We start from the raw sequence: 21,750 nt of genomic DNA, 5'->3' as shown, positions 1-21,750 counted from the left end.
GCATATAGATGTTTTAATAAAAGACTGCAGAAAATTGTTGAGAGTACAAATGTAAAGATTGATGAACAATTCAGAGGAACTTCAAGATATATAGACTCTGAATTGACAACATAAATTGTGACAAATGAACCTATACTGAATCCACCGGTACAGAATGAAGATCTAGTTACTTCGGTATCATTAGAAGTGTAGCTAGGAAATGTGGAAATCATCAAAGCAATAGACAAATTGGTCAAGCTCAATCATGAAAGCTAAATGAAATGATCAATCCTAAACACACTCAATAAGGACATGAAAACAAGACATCAATTCAAACGCAAACCCTTGCAAACGTGAATGTCTCCTTCATGTGGCTCCATTGTCCTTCTTTCTCCTTCAAATAGCTTTGTTTGTGGATCTCACCTACTAGTGCATAAGCATGATGTGAAAGCAAGTAGACAAGATGATAGCGCAAGAATACTCGAAGCATGATTTATTCGACCAGGTAGGGATCTTGATTGAAGAAATTCATCCAATTTATAGATAAATTGGAGAAAAGATCAAATTAGCATGAAGAGATTCGAATGGAAATTGCAAATCAAGAATGTCAATTATGACAAATAATGACAAATTTCTATGTCAAAATTGATTGATTGTCAATTATGACAAAATTATGACAAATTTCTATGTCAAAATTGATTGATTGTCAATTATGACAAGTTATGACAAATTGAAATGTCATTTCCATGAAATTAGGAGAAAAAAAAAGGAGAGAATTGAAAAATAGATGAAATAGAAATTAGGAATTAGAAATTGATGAAAATTAGGAAATTAGGAATTAGGAGAAATTAGGTAAATTAATTAATAATTTGTCATTTATTAATTAATTCACAAAAAGAGGAATAATTAGTTAGCCAATTAAATAAACATTTAATTGTGACATGAAGACTTAGGATAAATAAATAATTTATTAATCCTAGAGGGAGAAATGACAAACAAGGTTAAATGATTAAATCATGAAACCCTAGAAGATGAATTAGCAATGCAAGGATGACAATTAGGTCCTGATGTAAGATTGATTTGATCATGATTCTGACTTGATAAATGACCAATGCTGATAAATGCGCCAATTGACGAGGAACAATGACAAATTGATCCAAATTGACATGATTGAGAAAGATGATGATCGATGACAAATCAATCACAAAATGACAAGAACGACAATGATCGATGACAAAATAGATTACAAAATGACAAGATTGAAAATGACCACGATTGATGACAAATTGATCGCAAGATGACAAGATTGAAAATGACGACGATCGATGACAAATCGATCACATGATGAGAAGATTGATAAGAGGACAAAACCCTAATTAGGATTGACGATGTCCAAAATGATGATAAATAAGCACGCACATTGATGCGATAGGATAAGATTGACCAAAATCATGACTGAAGATTGTTGTCGACAAGACCAAATTTGAAGACAAGATGAATGAAGAATGTAGAAGAATGACTCGATGCTTGCAAATGATAAAGACCAAGTGCGTAACATAGGAGAAATGTTAATGCGACGCAAAAACCCTAAAATAAGGCAATGCGCCAATGTTAAAGTATGACTCCGCAAGCGTTGACCATTTTTAGACGTCTACATTTTGCCCCTCTTTGAGACAATGTGATTCTAAGTGTTGTTTCAAAGAACAATACTGAAAATGCCCCAGACAACTGACAATGACATATGCATGCCCCCTCGATGAATTGGCCGAAAACATGCAGAAAAGATGCCAATTGATTGATAAAAATGATAGGATCGAACGGACTGACAATCAGAGATCAGATACACAAAGGACAAGCAATTGATGATGCAAAAGACCGTGACTAGCATAAGATTGAGAGGGTGCACATCCATCTATGCACTGACAAAGATTGATAAATGAGACAAAGAGAGTGAAAATTGCTCATTTGCACTAGCCAAAGAGGAGAATTTGTTTCTCTAGAAAAGGACACTTGCAGAGAGATGGTGAACATTCCAATGGCAGATCACCTCAGAGAATGTGTACACACTTATAGATGACCAGACGATGTGGGAGCAGCGGTATGTATCTCAAAAACCCATATTGTCAATTTGATGAATTTGACTTGCTTGCGAGACATTGCGGGGCCCACAAAGAATGCAGAAACTGACTTCTGTGCCTGTGTGAGTTCATCCTATGCTTGTGTAGGGTCTTTTGCGCTTGTGTAGGGTACACAGGCGCAGGAGTTAGCACACAGGCACAATTGTGCTCTGGCATCCCTAATTTGGTCAAAAATGACATGCGAATGATCCGAAAAGGGGGGATAAGAATAGGATAGGTCAAAAGAGATTAGAAACACCCTGATTTGGACATGAAACAAGGAAATGCAGCCCATAGGAGCAAACCCTAAAACTGACAAAATGTGCCCCAATTGTGATGCAGAGTCGACAATATCCATTGATCACGCGGGAGAACCGATCAGACTACTTCATGTTATGACATAGACTCAGGAGCACGGACAAAGATACATTAGCAGGACTTGGGATATACTATATCACATTCATGCCTGAGATTAGGGCAAACATAGGACTACTTACCACATTGGCAGAGCGATGGCATTCAGAGACCTCCTCATTCCATCTGGTGATTAGAGAGGCGACTGTGACACTAGAGGATGTATGGCGTATCCTCCGCATTCCAATTCATGGGGAGATGATAGAGTATGACCCAATGATAGGGAGAGACGCATTATGCAGATTATTTGAGTGTGACACAGATGATTTGGATATCGTAGAGAGGGAGATTGGCTGGGAGACCATGGCATCAGAGTATGATCGACGATATGTGGTGATAGCAGTGGTGATAGCATGCCTACTAGCAGGGGATAGATGAGGACATGGATTCCCTATTGGATGGGGAAGAGTGCTAGAGAAGATGGTGACAGAGGGTACTATGTACGCATGGGGACCATGTGTGCTTGCTATGCTATATTTTCAGTTGCATCAGATAGCATATCAGGGAGTGCAGACTTTGAGTTGTGGAGTCACACTATTATAGGTATGGGCATTTGAGCACATAGCCATATGTCGACCGATTGCAGAGAGACAGGTATTACCACACCAACCATATGTGTATTGCTATGGGGGATCATTGAGACAAGGTCCTTTTAGATACATACTATATTGGCAACATGAGCTAGACAGATTGAGAGAGTTCACATGGAGGCCATATCTTGATTGCCCTGGATGGTCAGATGATAGTGATGAGCTATCATATTGCAGATAGGAGAAGTACCTAATTGGGTGACCAGTGAATCACCAGAGAGTGATTGAGATGTACCTACCAGAGAGAGTTAGACGACAGTTTGGAGAGAGGCAGGATGTACCTAGAGGGACTGCACACTTTGCCCGATCTCACAGAGAGACGAGTCAGTGGGGGAGGATGATTTAGCCACACATAGCATATGCTGACTTCACACAGCTATAGAAGAGATAGTGGGATTGGAGATCAGATGTAGTGGAAGCTGGGATGATAGAGGAGTATGAGCGATGGTTTGCACGATGACGACCAGTGCCATTGACAGATCCTGATATTCTAGTACCTAGGAGACAGGAGGACTTCCCACTCGCTGGAGAGGAGGAGGGAGATGATGAGGAAAAGGAGGATGAGGGTGGTGATGAGGATGAGGGGGATGATGAGGATGAAGATGATGAGGGGGATGATGATTATGAGCTAGACTTAGCCAATCAGGAGTCATTGAAAGATATACCCATAGAGCCGGAGACAGCTAGCATAGAGGAGATGGAGATGTGTAGGGCTACCATAGCGAGTCAACATGATCATATTGCGACACTAGAGAGATAGAATGCTATCTTGAGGATAGAGCATGATTAGTTCAGAGCAGAGATAGCTAGATTAACAGCAGCTCAAGATACAGCAATAGCCCAGGCACAGTGAGAAGAATAGAGAGTCACTGAGTATATTGGGTCGATTAGGGATGCCAGTGCACGTGTGATGGCACAGATGCTGGTAGAGATCAGAGAGGAGATACGCCATTGGAGGAAACTATATGAGAGTGTAGTTCCACCAGAGCATAGAGTAGCTTCATATCAAGCACGATCGAGGATAGAGAGCAGGGCACGCTCTCAGAGGTCATTGAGCAGCATGGGGGTGAGTGGACCTATGAGACCACCACAGCCAGGATCGAGGGTAGGAGGGACATCATCCTTGAGACATGTCAGGGATGAGGAGGACAAAGGGAGCACCCAATGATAGAGGCACGTGCTCCTTATGACAGACAGATGTAGTTTGACATTATGTAGTTAGCCTACAGGCCATACTTAGGACAAACAGTCCAATTTTGTACTCCGATATTATTTTGACATGTGATATGATATGCATCGATATGATGGGATGCAATGTGTTATGATGTATAGTTATTTTCCATGTACGGATGACTTATGCACTATTTATTGTGGAACATGTATGGATATATTTTTATGTATTTTTGATGCATTTATAATATGAAATGGATAAAATGCTTAATGTGATGCTTGATGTGATTTTTGATATAATGAAAATGTACTAACCAATGAATGCAGGATGCAGCATATGTGTTTGGAGATCGGAGCACTAGATCGGACTGACTATTCGAACTGATGGAAGAAATGTTAGTAAGAAGAAATGAGACAGAGGACAGTTAGAGGTGAAGAAAAACTTGCTTTCACTAATGCACTTTGTAGGTGAGAACCTTTATTTAATGTAGCAAAATGGATGTGTAGCATCATGGCATTGAAGGCCAAAGCTAAAATGCAACCCTTTTTGCAAAAGACAGACACATCATAGACAAGGAATGAGTGAAGCATCCTAGGGTGCATACATCAAGGGTCGAGGTATGTGTGGTGTTCACAAAGCAAACGTACTTATCACAGACACCCAATGATATAGTTGCCCCAGTTTGTGACAAACATTCCACAAACAACAATCACAACAAAAAAGAAAGGGACCATGAACCATCCTGGTCACTCTAAATCACTCAGTGACATCATCGAGCAACATAGGAACATGATCGAAGATAAATCAATAAATGATAAGACTCGCTAATTCCAACAAGTCAAACAAACATCTTGATCTGCATTGTCAAAAGTTGAACGTGTTGATAGGACAATCATGTTGTCTGGTTTCAGGACATGCAGTACCCCATCTAAGACAGAACACAGTATGGTTTCGAGCATACCACACCCTGTATAAGACTCATGATAATGTGCCAAGGACAAATGATATTAATGTTGATGTTCGATTTATATGACAATTGCGATCAGTTTGAATGTCTGGTTTGATTGAAAAAGTTCATCTATTAACGCATGATCTCATTAAAGCACAATGTGGGATTGCATGTGATTGGAGGGATGCTCAGTGATCTGTCTATGCACAAAGGGGAAAAAGTTTTTGTTTTGCCTTTGTGAGTTTTATAATGTTTTTGTGGTCATTTTTTCAGGACTTTATTTGACTTTTTTTTTTAGGGAGTTTTTTCAGGACATTATTTGATTTTTTTTTTTGGATATTATTTGATTTTTAGAGATTTTTTCAAGACATTATTTGAATGTTTTTGGATTATTTCAAGACAATTTTCAATTTTTTTGAATTTATTTCTGGACATTTTTCAATTTTTATGATTTTTTTTTAAAGATATTTTTCAATTTTTATGATTTTGCCCCTAGTGTCTAGCAAGGCAAGGAATATGACAGGTGAATAAATAGGCTTTCTGAAATGTTGGTGGATAGAGGGAAGACAAAGGCCTTTTATCATGGAGACAATATGGATGCAATTTTCAAGGGCTATTGCGTGATGGGACAATAGACTGGATATGACAATGTAAAGCAGGAACATGGCATGAGGGACATGTCAAGAGGTTTTTGAAACCATGTTTAAATTTTGCGTCCTTATGTTAGATCAAGATCAAGGAATGAAAAATAGGGTATAGATAGTGATAAGATATGGATAGGATAAGAAAGACCAAGAATGGATAAGGGATATGGACTGAAGGTCGGGATAGGATACGGGATAGTGGCAGAAAGTTGCAATAAGCCAGGGAGTATGGATGAAAGGTTATAATAAGCAAATGGATAAATACCAAAAGCTATGATAGACTAAAAGATGAAAACAAGATGCATGATGCTCATGAAGATCATCAGCCTTGTCAAGATCAAAGGTGGAAAGGGAAACTGAACATGAGGGACAATAGGATATGAAGGGTAATGACATGGTATGATAGGATAATGAAGGGCAATAGGATATGAAGGAGGAAACTTGCCCCCAAGTGTGGTGTGTAAGAAGTTCATAGATTACGCATGATGCCTGTTTGCTAGGTTTTCATCACGGTACTTGTCCAAGGTGCCTGTTTGCCAGGTTTTCACCAATGGATGAATTATTTTTTTGCTTTACTTTTTTTTCTTTTGTCTTTTTTTTTTTTCACTTTTTTTTGTATTTTGACTTTTTCAATAGAAGATGGACACATGATAGGGGATGGAAGAAGGACTCAAGCGTCTTTTTTTTTTTTGGATAGTAGCTTTGAAAAAAATGAACCATGACCTTTTAAAGTATGCTGAAAGACGTTGGTAGGATAAGGACATGGAAAAAGAGATGAAATTAAGGCAAGGATTTATGTGAAGGATTGGATCAAAGGGATCGAAGGATGAAAAATATGCATTGGATAATGGATAGGGTATTGGAAGAATTAGGCTTGAGCGGATGGAAATCAAGGCAAGATCAACATTGGCACACACCTTGAGGGGTGATGGACTGATGGAGGACAAATGTATTTTGGATATTGAGATTTTGACAAAGGAACGACTATGGATTTTGGGACATAAGGGCCCAAAATGGATGAAGAAGGTGGTGGAGAAATAGACTTGGAAGGTTTGGATGGAGGAATAGCAATTTTGGATGCCAAGTTGGATTTTTCTTTTTGTGCTTCAAGAAGCTGCTTTGGGATCCACATGGTTTTTGATTTTTCATGCTTTTGTGGTTCCATGGAGTGCATTGCTTGCATAAGGGATTTAGGAACCCATACATATTTTGACTTTGCTTTATTTTGCTCAGTGGGCCTTTGTGGCCTTTTGGATATTTCTTTTTCTTTATAGATCATATTGTTCTTTGTTTTGACATGTCAATTATATTGGACATGTTGATCTTGAATACGTGTGGATTGCTAGACTTATGACTTTTATGCTTGGCATCCAAATTGCTTGGAGAAGGAAAGGAATGCATGGATGGATAGGAATGAAATGGAGTTCTTTTGGATGACTGGAAGGTTCTCAAAGATGTGTGCCTTTGCTGACCTTGCATAGAGGACGAAGGGATATAAGGACCTAAGATGGATGGAAGGGATGATGGGGAAGGGATATGTTTGTATTGTGATGGAGGGATACCAACGTCTTGAGAGTGAGTTGTGTAGACATGACCCTAAAGATCTTCTTTAACATGAAGGGATTCTTTCTTATGGAGATCTACTCCTTTACCTTTATGAATATCTTGACTTGTAGGATACTCTTTTCTTTGGGAAGAAGACGCGAGTCCATTATGAGGTGGATATGATATGAGAGAAATAATGAGATCTTGAAGTGGATCGGATTGCACCAAAGTGGAAGAACCCATTATGCATGTCGAGGGTTCATGAACATCTTGCACTAACACATTATAATCATGAGGGGGATTAGGATCATGAGGGGGACTAGGATTGTGTAGTGGACATGATTCAATGATAGGCTCTTCAAGAGATGGAATGGGAGAAATAATGGGATCATCAAAAGAAATGCGATCTTGGAGTGTATATGGAGCATTAAGACAAGGAGATAGAGGAACAAAAGGATCTTGTGGAGGGTTTAAAGGAATAATTTGATCTTGACAAGGAGGAAGATCATTGGAATCCTCTTTAAAGGTGCTTTGCTCTTGACTTTCAATGGGATTATCATAAAGGATGGAAAGGATATCTTGACCTTTCTTAGGAAGTGGAATGCCAATGGGATTTGAAAGGACATTTTTTTCATGGAATGGAAGGGGATCATTTGGGATTGGATGGACTGGGATATCTTGATCCTGCTTAGGGAATGGAGTTTCAATAGGATTTTGGATAGGATGGATAAGAATAGGGGAATCATTGTGAGTGTATGGGAACATGGGGTCCTGGTCAACAATTGGATGGGATGATAAGGTTTCGGGATCTTGATCTTGATCTATTTTAAGACACGTTTCTTCATGCTCAAAATTATCCTCTTGACATGGGGTTGGAGTTTGGATATGCGTGGGGGATTTTGGCAAGGAATCAATGTTTTGGCATGAAGGAAATGCACTTTGAACATTTGTGATGGATTCTGGTAAGGAATCAATGCTTGAAAATGAGGAAGAGGGACTTCGAATGGGGTCCTCTAAAATAGGTAATGGCAATAAAGTGCATGGTGGCATTGGGTCTTGTATTTCTAAAACATGACAAGGATGTGCATCATGAATTGGATTATCATGGTAGTCAATTATGGATAGCCCTTGGATAATTTCATCCTTGGGTGTATTGTTTGATGAGGACAATATGGAAGGTTCTTGTGAAACTTCTAAAGGTATAGGGATAGATGCCACTGGAGAGTAAATTTGTTTGTGGGGGGATGAGGCATTGGTAGACATAAGTGGATTATCTTGATCTTCCTCAAAGAACTCACTTGGTAATTTCCTTAAGATCCTTGCAATAAAGCCACCTTTCTTTTTAGGTTTTGACATAGTTGTATCTGGAATTTGAACTGGTTTGGCAAAAATTTGGTCTTGGTTTGATGTCATGTTTTGATATTGGACTTGGTTCAATTGTTCTGACATGTTTGAAACTTGGGTTGGTGTGTGCTGCAACCTTTGTTTTTGAATTTGTGATTGTGGTTGTTGAAATTGATATTCCACCATTGGTTGAACCATTTGTGGACATTGTATAGTTGGTTGGACATATTGTTGAAATTGGACCATTGGTTGTATTGGTTGTATATGTTGAACAATTGGTTGAACCATTGGTTGTATTGGTTGAAAATCTGATTGATAGTAAACACCTTCTTGTTCTTGTTGTGGAGACACATAATGTTGAAATTGATGTTGTCTCTTTTCTTGAAATTGTTTCATCATCTCTATTTGGGAGAGGAGAGCTGGTATGTCTGATCATTCAAGAAGAGATCTTACATCAATTGGCTCAATCTTTAGATTTTGACCTGGAAATTTTTGAAACATTTTGGACATTTGTGATCTATTCTTCTCAATGTTTTTCACTCTTTTTTCCAATATCTCCTCTTCTTGAGCTAGTTTCTCCTCTAGTTTTTGTATTTGGAGACTTGTTTCATCATAAAAAGTTTGATCCAAGTTCTGAGACATGTAGAGATTGGATTGACATGATTGATTGCTCAATTGTGATGACATGGTTTCATAAGAAGGTTGAGACCTCATTTCAACAAACATGTCACTATGCAATGCAACTAATGGGTCTTTTCAAGGATAATATATGATATGAAACTAAATGCAAACTAAATAGATGAAAATGCAATCTATGGCAAGAATGCAACTTATGTTTTTGTTGTTTTTGAAGATTTTGGACAAACTTTTGGAATGCAAATCTAAGAAAGAGACCCTTAGGAAATTGAAATGACGTCGAGACCTCAAAGGACAAAAGGACCAAGTGACAAAAGGACAAAATGACAATGTCTCCCCTATATGCTTGGATACTAAGCTAGGTTCGACCCAATGACATTGATGACAAAAAGACAAAAGTTTGACAAGGTCTAGACTTCCTAACAATGACTTAGGGTTTATCAAAGATTTGGATTACTCAAGTATGACAAAACCTAGTTTTGACACTATATGCAAAGGGACAATTACTATGCAAGTGATCCTAATATGATATGATAAAGACCTAAGCTTAATGAAGAGACCTAGGGTATGCAAATGCAAATGTATGACAATGTCAACCTAAGTTTGAATTATGAAATGGTATTACTCTAATGCAAGAGGACACATGCAAATGGATGACCCTTATTGATATGCAAAGGAGTATGACCTAGGTGAAACCTAACCTTGGTAGTTGACAATGAATTTGCAAAATGCAAACCTAGGATGAACCTAAATCTAAGTGACAAGAATGTTGAGACAAGATTTTGAAAAATGTTTGACAACCATGTTTGAAGATGTTTTGAACTTTGTTGGATGAAATGTTCTTGTGTTTAACCTTGTTTTGAATCAATTTGTCTTGTCTTTGAAATGAGACACAACTCAACTTTTGACAAGCAAAGAAGACAAGATATTTCAACTTAGACTCAAGAAAATCATGCTCATTCACACATTTCTTATGGTAGGCAAGGACAATAGGTACTTGAGAGGTAGACTCGTTATGAGATTCAAGGAGAATACATAGATGCTTGACCCCACGGGCTCCCCTCCACGACACTCACTTCTCAGGGCAGCCAAGCATCAGTCCCCATGGAAATCTCCCCATGGCGAACTTAGTATCTCTTCCAAGTATCCGAACTTGTCCTTCTCAAGCAACTAGAAGGATTTTTGGCCTCTAAATACAAGGTGTTTAATAAGGATTTCTATTAAGCGCTACTCCTTGGTGTCATGCAAGCATGATTGAGACATAGGCCCACCAAGATACCAAACAAATGTAGTCACACAAGCATGATTTAGACCGTGAGGCCCTACTTAGATGTTGATATGAGAAAGAGTCCAAGGGTCATCACTTCCCAAGTAACTACAATTCCCACGTAAACCTTCCTTCAAAGCTTTCGCCCATTAGGTATTTATTTATAGTGAGTTACAATGACAAGGTATTCTAGCTATACTCACTTTGGGTCATTCCCTTCTCATGATTATCACTTGGTTGCAAAAGAAAGCAAATGGTCGGGAAGGTAGGCCCTCTAAAGGTAACAAACAATCTGAACTAAGAGAATGGTATCAAAGATCTGGATTTCTGATCACCCTAAGAAGGATGAGAGCATACTCTCCTACTCCAATGTCAAACTCAATAATCAAAGAAAACACACATTCATTCCATCCTATTTAGAAATCATACTAGGTGCCTAAATATGAATTACAAACACAAAGTTTAGTTGTAGTCCAAGGCAACCTGCAAAACCCAAGTCAGAAGTTTGATATGTTTAGTCTTTGACTATCGAACCTACATAAAATCTGTTAGTAGTTTCATTTGTTGTCTTTGTCATGCATAATGCCAAGGTGCTGCACAAAGAATTAGTACCAAAGAAAAACCAAAAAGCAGAAACAGAATGCAAAGCAAAACAATTTGCAAGTAAAAACACTGCTTTTTTTACCTCTATTTTTGGCCTTACACAGGCGCATAATGTCTCACACAGGTGCAAAATGCAGTAACACAGGTGTAGAATGCAGCAACATAGGCATAGATCCCTTTGACATAGGCACAAAAGTCCTTGACATAGGTGCAAAGTTCCTGACACAGGCGCAGAACTCTCCTACATAGGCGCAAAAGTACCCAGAAAGCCCTGAATTACTCTGTTTCTTGGGTTTTTCATCTGCAAATCAACTCAAAAGAACTCAAAAGCATGGTTAGGGGGTTAGTTCACGTCGGGTTCACCAATTAATGTAGCTAGGAAATGTGGAAATCATCAAAGCAATAGACAAATTGGTTAAGCTCAATCATGAAAGCTAAATGCAATGATCAATCCTAAACACACTCAATAAAGACATGAAAACAAGACATCAATTCAAATGCAAACCCTTGCAAACATGAATGTCTCCTTCATGTGGCTCCATTATCCTTCTTTCTCCTTCAAATAACTTTGTTTGTGGATCTCACCTACTAGTGCATAAGCATGATGTGAAAGCAAGTAGACAAGATGATAGCGCAAGAATACTCGAAGCGTGATTTATTCGACCAGGTAGGGATCTTGATTGAAGAAATTCATCCAATTTATAGATAAATTGGAGAAAAGATCAAATTAGCATGAAGAGATTCGAATGGAAATTGCAAATCAAGAATGTCAATTATGACAAATTATGACAAATTTCTATGTCAAAATTGGTTGATTGTCAATTATGACAAAATTATGACAAATTTCTATGTCAAAATTGATGGATTGTCAATTATGACAAGTTATGACAAATTGAAATGTTATTCCCATGAAATTAGGAGAAAAAAAAAAGGAGAGAATTGAAAAATAGATGAAAAAGAAATTAGGAAATTAGGAATTAGAAATTGATGAAAATTAGGAAATTAGGAATTAGGAGAAATTAGGTAAATTAATTAATAATTTGTCATTTATTAATTAATTCACAAAAAGAGGAATAATTAGTTAGCCAATTAAATAAACATTTAATTGTGACACGAAGACTTAGGATAAATAAATAATTTATTAATCCTAGAGGGAGAAATGACAAACAAGGTTAAATGATTAAATCATGAAACCCTAGAAGATGAATTAGCAATGCAAGGATGACAATTAGGTCCTGATGTAAGATTGATTTGATCATGATTCTAACTTGATAAAAGACCAATACTGATAAATGCACCAATTGACGAGGAACAATGACAAATTGATCCAAATTGACATGATTGAGAAAGACGACGATCGATGACAAATCAATCGCAAAATGACAAGAACGACAATGAACGATGACAAAATAGATTACAAAATGACAAGATTGAAAATGACCACGATTGATGACAAATCGATCGCAAGATGACAAGATTGAAAATGACGATGATCGATGACAAATCGATCGCATGATGAGAAGATTGATAAGAGGACAAAACCCTAATTAGGATTGACGATGTCCAAAATGATGACAAATAAGCATGCACATTGATGCGATAGGATAAGATTAACCAAAATCATGACTGAAGATTGTTGTCAACAAGACCAAATTCGAAGATGAGACAAATGAAGAATGCAGAAGAATGACTCAATGCTCGCAAATGATAAAGACCAAGTGCGTAACATAGGAGAAATGTTAATGCGATGCAAAAAATCTAAAATAAGGCAATGCACCAATGTTAAAGTATGACTCCGCAAGCGTTGACCATTTTTAGACGTCTACAAGAAGATTCCATAGTAATTGAAGAACAACAATAAACTAAGACACCCCGGTATGTAAGATTGAATCATTCTGAAGATCAGATAATTGGAAATAAATTTAAGGGAGTTATGACAAGAGGAAGATTGGCAAGTGAAGAGGTATGTCTTATTTCTCAAATTGAACCATCATCTATCAATGAGGCATGTGAAGATAAATTTTGGATTAAAGCTATGCAAGAAGAATTAGGACAAATTGAGAAAAATAATACTTGGACATTAGTTCCCCGACCTAAAGATAAAAATGTAATTGGAACTAAATGGGTATATAGAAACAAACTTAATGAAGATGGTAAAGTTGTTCGAATTAAAGCAAGACTAGTGTGTAAGGGATATTCTCAGAAAGGAGGAGTTGATTACAATGAAACCTTTGCATCGGTAGCCAAAATTGAGGTAGTTAGATTATTTTTAGCTTTTGCAGCTCACAAGGACTACAAAGTTTATCAAATGGATATTAAATGTGCATTTTTGAGTGGAGATCTTGAAGAAGAAGTATATATTGAACACCCTGATGGATTTTCTTTGACAGATGACAATGATATGGTTTGCAGGTTAAGAAAAGCTCTGTATGGATTGAAACAAGCCCCAAGAGCTTGGTATGCAAGGTTGGATAAGTATCTTTTAAAGATTGGTTTTACTAAAGGAAATGTAGATAGCAATTTATATTACAAAATAACTAATGATGACATCTTGATTATTGAAGTATTTGTTGATGATATAATATTTGGAGGAGAAGATGGATTATGTAAGGAATTTTCTATTGAAATGTAGCAAGAATTTGAAATGTCTATGATTGGAAAAATAAAATTCTTTTTAGGTTTGTAGATTTCTCAGACTGATAAAGGTATATTTTTGAGTCAATCCAAGTACTTGAAAGAATTACTAAAGAAATTTGGGATGGAGAACTCTAAACCAATAAGCACACCTGTGACTACAAATGACAAATTATCTCAAAGGGATGAATCTACACCTGTTAATCCAACTAGATACAAATCTATGATAGGAGGTTTACTATATTTGACACAAACCAGGCTTGATATTATGAATGCAGTATGTATTGTTTCTATATTTCAGAGTAATCCTATGGAAAATCATGAATCAATAGTAAAAAGGATTTTCTGGTACTTACAAGGCACAACAAATCTTGGATTATGGTATCCTAAAGATGAAAATTCTGACCTATGTGCATACACAGATGCAAATTGGGTATGAGATGTGGATGATAGAAAGAAAACCACTGGAGGAGCATTCTTTCTTGGAAATAGATTAGTTTCTTGGTTGAGTAAGAAATAGAGCTGTACATCTTTATCAATAGCAGAATCAGAATATGTTGCAGCAGCTGTGTTATGGCTTAAGCAAATGTTGAAAGACATAAAGGTAAAATGCAAGGAACCCATTACTATATATTGTGATAACACTGCAACAATTGATATATCTAAGAATTCGATATTACATTCTAAAACTAAACATGTTTCTATCAGACTGAATTTTCTAAGGGAAAAAGTCGAAGAAAAGGAGATAAAACTGGTTTATGTGAATACTATAGAACAACTTGCAGATATTTTCACAAAACCTTTGCCTAAGGAGACTTTTGAATATCTTAGAGATCAGCTTGGAGTCATACCACCATCGGCAGAGGCTTAAACAGTTGATGATTGTCATCAACCAACAGAATTAAAAAGACAAATCTTTTATTCCGGTATTTGATGAGGAAGCTACTTCTCAGGAGGAGTAGTTGGTATTTTGTATGAACTTGACTTTGGCATTTGATGTCAAAGGGGGAGAGATATCTATGGAAAAACACATTATCTTTTGAGGAAAGATTGGTATTGAAAATAAATCTTTGGATAAACACATGTTAGTCCCAGGGGGAGAAATGGAGATTGTTGATTTTTGGTATTCGGCATTTCTGTTTTGGCACTTTGATGGTTTTTCCATCTTGTGTTGCCATCAATGCCAAAGGGGGACATTGTTGGTATTTTGGTATGGTTTTGTCATTGATGTCAACACCTACTGAAAACAAGCACTTTGGAGATCCAGCAACATTCACCGGCAAACAAGTAAACTATGCAACAGTTATTGGTATATGGTTCACCGGTACCTGGAATGATATGGAAGACACTTGGTAATGTAAAAGACATCATGTGGACACTTTATTTTGAAGAATTAATCATTGGTATATTCATATTTTCTTTTACCGACAAATAGGTCCAGGTTATCTAGGGTTACACCGACAGATTTATCTTTTCTAGATCAGCATGGCACACTATGGAGATGATTTATTATTGTTATAAATACATTTAGCCAACATGTTTAATTGGTTATTGCATCGGATACTATATTGTTTGTAATATCTTGTAGAGCTGACCTACTAAAATTGGTCTTAGGGTATGGTATAAATGTAAGATCTTATTTGTAAGATCAAGTGTAAAATGCGAAAAAGAATTGAGTGAAGGTATATGCGAGATCAAGTAGGGATATACATGAAGACATCATTTGAAGGTGAAGTTAGGTTTTTGTATAAGCATATCAGCATTACACCAGTACTGAATCTAGCATATGAAGATGCTATTTTGTGCAGTACATTCTTATTGGATTTAACCATCCAACTGTAGTCAGTGTGACTCCCATTTTGTGATTGAGTAGTGAGCTCTAGGCTGTTGGCCTTTCTACATGTGCAGACCCCATTTATGTACACTTACTATCTGCAGTAGTATCATCTGATTGTGGGTAAGGTTTCCCACCGCGGTTTTCCCCTTACAAGGTTTCCACATACAAATATTGGTGTTATGTGTTGTGGATGATTTTATGTTTATGTTTCATGCATTAATCCTTACCAGTATAGAAATTTACTGTTAACACTGTCTACCGACATACTTAACTAGTTTACCAGTATTAAACATTAAGTTGGTTAATTAGTTTTTGGTTTGAATTTATTAGACAACTGATTCACCCCCCACCTCTTAGTTGTCTTTGGGACCTAACATCTAGTTATTCCACAAGCTGAGTATGCCTACAATGATAGTGTAAATAGGACCACTGGAAGGAGTCCTTTTGAGGTTGTCTATGGCAGACACCCTAGAGCAGTGTGTGAACTAAGAGAACTTGGTTCAATGGAGATGAAGAGTGGGAAAGTAGAGGAATTCACCCAAACCATCAAGGAAGTACAAGAACATGTCAAGAGAGCCATCCTAGAGTCTACTAAAAAACTAAAAGCTAAAGTGGATGAGAAAAGGAGAGAGGTTTAGTTCAAAGTGGGTGACTATGTGATGGTCCATTTAAGCAAAGCTAGAATGCAAAGCGGCATGCCTACTAAGCTGCAAATGAAGAGGGTAGGACCTTGTAAAATTATATCCAAATATGGTGAGAACACCTACAAGGTGGATCTTCCTTCAGATTTGACTATATCACCAGTCTTCAATGTTGCTGATCTGATATTATACAAAGGTGAAATAGCAGGGCAGATTGAGAATCAAGCCAAGGTGCTACAGGACTTAGATGTGAATGCCTTGCCTCAAGTAAAGCAACCCATAGAAGAGCAGATCTTGGAGTCAAGGATGAAGAAGTCTACTAGACACCAGGTCTACATGGAACACTTGGTGAAGTGGGCAGGTCAACCTGAGTCTGAAGCCACTTGGGTTGAAGAGGGCAGGTTCAAGAAACTTGGTATTGATCTAGCTCTTATCTCTCCCCTAGTTCCTTAGTTTTATGTAGAGAGGGAGTATGGTGTAGGATCACCCTTCTAAGGGCTCCAACCATTTGATTTTGTTGTGATTTTTCTTCTTTATGAAGCCATGTAAATATAATAAGAGCCAAGAGCTCATTGGTTTTGTTTAGGTCCTAGGTTCACAAGTCTAGGTTGATTTTTCTCTTGGAGTTGAGGGAATGTGAGCCTATTGATGTGTTTGCGGTCCTTTTGGAATGGTTGTGTCTAGAAGATATCCTAATAAAGGCCTAAAAGCCAAGAAAAGCAACATTGCAAAAGTTGCTTAAAAGTTGCAAAAAGTTGCATGACAACTTTTCAAAGTTGCTCAACAACTTTTCCACCAAATTGGTCATAACCTTAGCTTGGCATTGGGAACCCTAATCTTGGCACACAAACTAAGGTGAAGACATTATAAATTGTTGCAAACCCTAAAATGAGTGGTTGGATGTTAGATTGTATGGCCAAAGGAGAAACACCTTGATTGTGACTGAGTTTTTGTTGCCAGTCGGCACAAATGGAGCATTGAAGGATTGATAATAGATTGTTCTAAAAACCAAACTATGTTGAGAGTCTTGTTTAGTTTTAATAATTTCATTTTGAGCATTTAGATGAGGTTTGTTTTGTAGGTTTTGTGTGCTTTGTAAATATTTTGTAATTTCTTCTTCACTGTCCAGTTTTGGACTATTTTGTGAAAATGGGTTGGTAACTCCTATCTCCATTGTGGAAATACCATGAAACCATGCGGTATAGGAGTACAGACCCTGTATAGTATCTTAGAGGAAGCAGGGCCCTGGAAAATGTAGGGAAAACCTTTAAAGACCCACTCCTAGGAGAGATTGGACTATGCCCATCTAGGAAGGGTCAAGGTTGCAGAGGTCTGTGAGAGCAAGGAAGGACAAGGAAGGACAAGGAAGGAGGCACCCTTTTGAGGAGTTGTAGAGGGGTGTGTGGAGAATCATTTGTGAGAAGGAGGAGATTCCACCAATCTAGACAAGGTGGTGAAGACAACAAACCATCTCTGTGTCCCTAGCAGGCCTAAAAAACCCTTTAAAACACTTAGTTTCACCTAGGGCAGTGTACAGACACTTGGGGTCCCAAAACTAGGAAAATCCTTGAGATTTTGACAAATGAATAATAATCCCTTTGGGAAGTTTTCCAAGTTTTGGCATCATTTTCAGGTGGAAGCCCTAAAAGTCCAGAATGGAGGCCTAATAGGGGCTCATTCCTTGTAGCCCTATTTTGTAGGAAAAAAGAAAAATAGTGAAATCGGTAACAAGAAGGAATGTCAAAACCTCTTGGGGGAACATGAGTGGTTGCAAAAGAATCTTAAAGACCTGTCCTATCCTTGCTAGGACCTAAGAAGGTGTAGGAAGAGTTAAACCCTTATAAGCCTATGTAAGGGTTTTTTAAGCTTGTGAGTAGGTGAGAGCCTAGGAGAAGAATCACTTGTTGTTGGTGGGTGGATTGGGCAAGGTCAAGGGATCCCACAAGAAAGGGAAGTCCTAGAGACCCTAGGGTGTGGTTGGAACACCTGGTGATCCAAGAAGAGGATCAAAGAGCATAGACTAGGCTAGTCTATCCCAAGCCTTTCCCATCATAAATCTACCCCTCAAGCTAATTCAGTCAAGACAAGAAACGAGAGCAAAGTTGACATGGGTTTCAACCCATCTCCTCATGGAAGGAAAAAAAGAAAGCCAAATCAGAGATCAAGAGGCTAGCAAGAACATAGAAGATGGTACTCAAATGACCATCCATGAGGTATGTTCCCTAGTTAGAAAATGAAAGTAATCTCATCGAATATACGTGGACTGAACAGTCCACATAAACATGATGTTCTTAGAAATTTAGTTAGAGAACATAAACTGGACATTGTTATTGTCCAAGAAACTAAAATGATTAAAGAGAAAGTTGAAAAGATTAAGCTTTTTAAGAATGGGGAAGTTTGTGGTGGAAGCTCTGATGGGGCTTCTCGGGACATAGCTATTTTTTGGAACCTAAAGTGGGTTTCTGGGGAGTTGGTCATGCAGGATAGAAATTTGGCTTTTATCATGTTCTATCACATTGGGGATGGGACCTCTTTTACTTCTTACCAATATTTATGCCCCTAATAATAGATATGGTAGAAGCAAATTTTGGAAAAAGCTAGAGGCTATTAGGGCCCTCTACAAGAATGATATGTGGATTGTTATGGGGGATTTCAACACCCCCCTCAAAGACAATAAGAAGTTTGGAGGTGTCCCCTCTCAGATGGATAGTAGAATGGATCTCTTGAACTTTATCAACAACCAAGGCCTACATGATATTGAGCTCCAGAGGCCAAGTTTACATGGTCAAACAAAAGGACAAGAGATGATCTCATTCAAGTGAGACTTGACAAGACCCTCATTTCTAATGTGGTTTAATCATTATCAATGCTCCCTCTTAGCTATCTCTAGAATAGGTTCTGACCATTTCCTTGTTATTTTTATTGTTGATAATACTATTGTTAGAAGAAATTGCCCATTTAGATTTGAAAGGATGTGGCTTGATCAGCCTAACCTAGCACAGGTCATTGAGATGTGGTGGTCCATTGATGTCAAAGGAACTACTATGTATATAGTTGCCAAAAAATTAATAAATGTGAAGGACAATATTAAAAAATGGAATAAGGAGGTTTTTTTGATCTATTTGCTGCCAAAACTAAATCTCAACTAAAACTTAAGGAAATGCAGGACAAAATCAAAATTAGTGGATACAATGAAGTTTCAATTAGTGAGGAAAATGAAGTGCTGGTGAAGTATCAAAAGATTATCAGAATAGAGGAAGAATTCTAGAAAAAAAGGTCTAGATCCCTATGGCTTAAAGTAGGGGACATAAATACTAGATTCTTCCATATGATTGTGATGAAATGCAAAGTGGCTAACAGAATCTGGAAGCTGAAAATTGAGGGAACTGAAATGAGGAAGGATGATGAGATTGGGAAGGAGGCTATGAACTTCTTTACTTCTCTTCTTTCAACAGACTTTGGTCTGGATGGTCAATCTAAGAATGCCATCCTTGACAATATCCCTCCAACTATTAGCGAGGATCAGAACAAGGTCTTGATAGCCATCCCTTTTGAGTAGGAAGTTAAAAAAGTAGTCTTTTCTTTTGATGGGAACAAAGCCCCATGCCCAGATGGTTTTTTGTAATTCTTCTTCCAAATCTTCTAGGACATGCTCAAAGTTGATGTTGTTAAAGGTGTGCAAGAGTTCTTTGGGGCTAGAATGATCTTAAAGGAACTTAATTCTACCTTCCTAGTTTAGATTCCCAAATGCCCGAGAGATAATTCTATGGATAAGTTCCTACCGATAAGCTTATGCAACTCTTTTTATAAAATAATTTCTAAAGTGGTTACTAGAAGGTTGTTAAGGATTCTTCCTCTTATCATTTCTCCCCAACAGAGTGGATTTGTTCTGGATAGACAAATCCTTAACTCCATCATTGATATCCATGAAAACATTCATTTGGTAGTGGATTCAAAAAAACAAGGATTTATGATGAATCTAGATTTGTCTAAAGCCTATGACTGAGTGGATTAGAGTTTCTTGAGTAAGGTGCTGGGTGATTTTGGATCTTGAGTGAGATTCATTAAGATGATTGAACAACTCATCTTGACCCCTTCTTTTTCTGTCATTGTCAATGGGGTGCCCTCCACTTTCTTCAAAACTTATAGGGGTATCAAGAAAGGGGATCCTATATCCCCCATACTCTTCATCATCTTGGGTGAACGTCTCGATAGATTTATCAACAACTTTGTTTTTGAGGGGCTCCTTTGTGGTATTTTGCCTTCTTCTGGTTTTAGAGCTTGCACTCATCAACAATTTGTTGATGATACCATTTTAATAGGATCATCCACTATCAAAGAAGCTTCCAATATGAAGAACCTTCTCAACACTTATAGTAAGGCAACTGGTCAAACCATCAATTGGGAGAAACATTTTATTTTCTTCTTCAATCCCCTGGAAGATAGACAAATCAGAATGGCTTAGATCCTTGGTTACCAAACTGGTAAGCCTCCTGATGTCTACCTAGGCCTTCCTTGGGATTGAAACCCTTGGAGTTGTTCTGGAATAGTCTTGTTGATAGATTCAACAAAAAGATGGCTGGTTGGAAAGGGACCCTTCTTAGTCAAGCTGGAAAAGTCCAACTCTTAAAATCTTCCCTCTAGAGTCTCCCAGTGCATGCTCTAAGCCTTTTTAAAATCCCTAGCAAATTTGTTGATGCCATTGAGAAAATCTAGAAAGCCTTCCTGTGGTAAGGGGTGGAGGAGAAGAATAAAATGGCTCTCATTGCTTGGGAAAATGTTTGTAAACCTAAAAAGAAGGGGGGCTTGGGTTTTTGGAATATCATAACTTTGAACAAAACTCTCCTGAAAAAACAAATTTGCAGAACTTATCAAGGAAAAGGAGAATGGAATGATATCTGGAAGGATAAGTACTTAAGGAAATCTTCCACCATTGAGGAATTCTTGGTCTCAGATTAGATACCAAGTGGGTTTTCATTTGGAATAGTGTTATCCAGGCTAAAGGTATTGCTAGTCTCAACAATGTCTAGGCCATTGGTGATGGAAGGAAGGTGGACTTTTGCGATAACACTTAGATTGGAGGAGCCCCTCTTAATAAGATGGCTTCTCATACACTCATCCAGAATCGCAAGGAGAAGATAGGTACCAAAGTGGCCGATTATTGGAAAAATCAAATGTGGGTGGACCTCAAACCCATTGATCCCAAACTCAAGTAGGTAAACTTAATGATCAACCATGCGATCTTGAATTCCAGAAGGGAAGGCCATATGGCGTGGTATGGAACTTCATCTCGAAATTATTTGGTCTCCTTTGCTCTCCTTTTACTGGCACATTTCCAAGATCCTATTATGTGCTAGGCCAAGGCTTGGTATCCAAGAT

This window comes from Cryptomeria japonica, chromosome 11, assembly GCF_030272615.1.
Source record: "Cryptomeria japonica chromosome 11, Sugi_1.0, whole genome shotgun sequence".
NCBI classification, from domain to species: domain Eukaryota; kingdom Viridiplantae; phylum Streptophyta; class Pinopsida; order Cupressales; family Cupressaceae; genus Cryptomeria; species Cryptomeria japonica.
The sequence above is the reverse complement of the archived record's forward strand: the minus strand, read 5'-3'. Positions refer to the sequence as shown.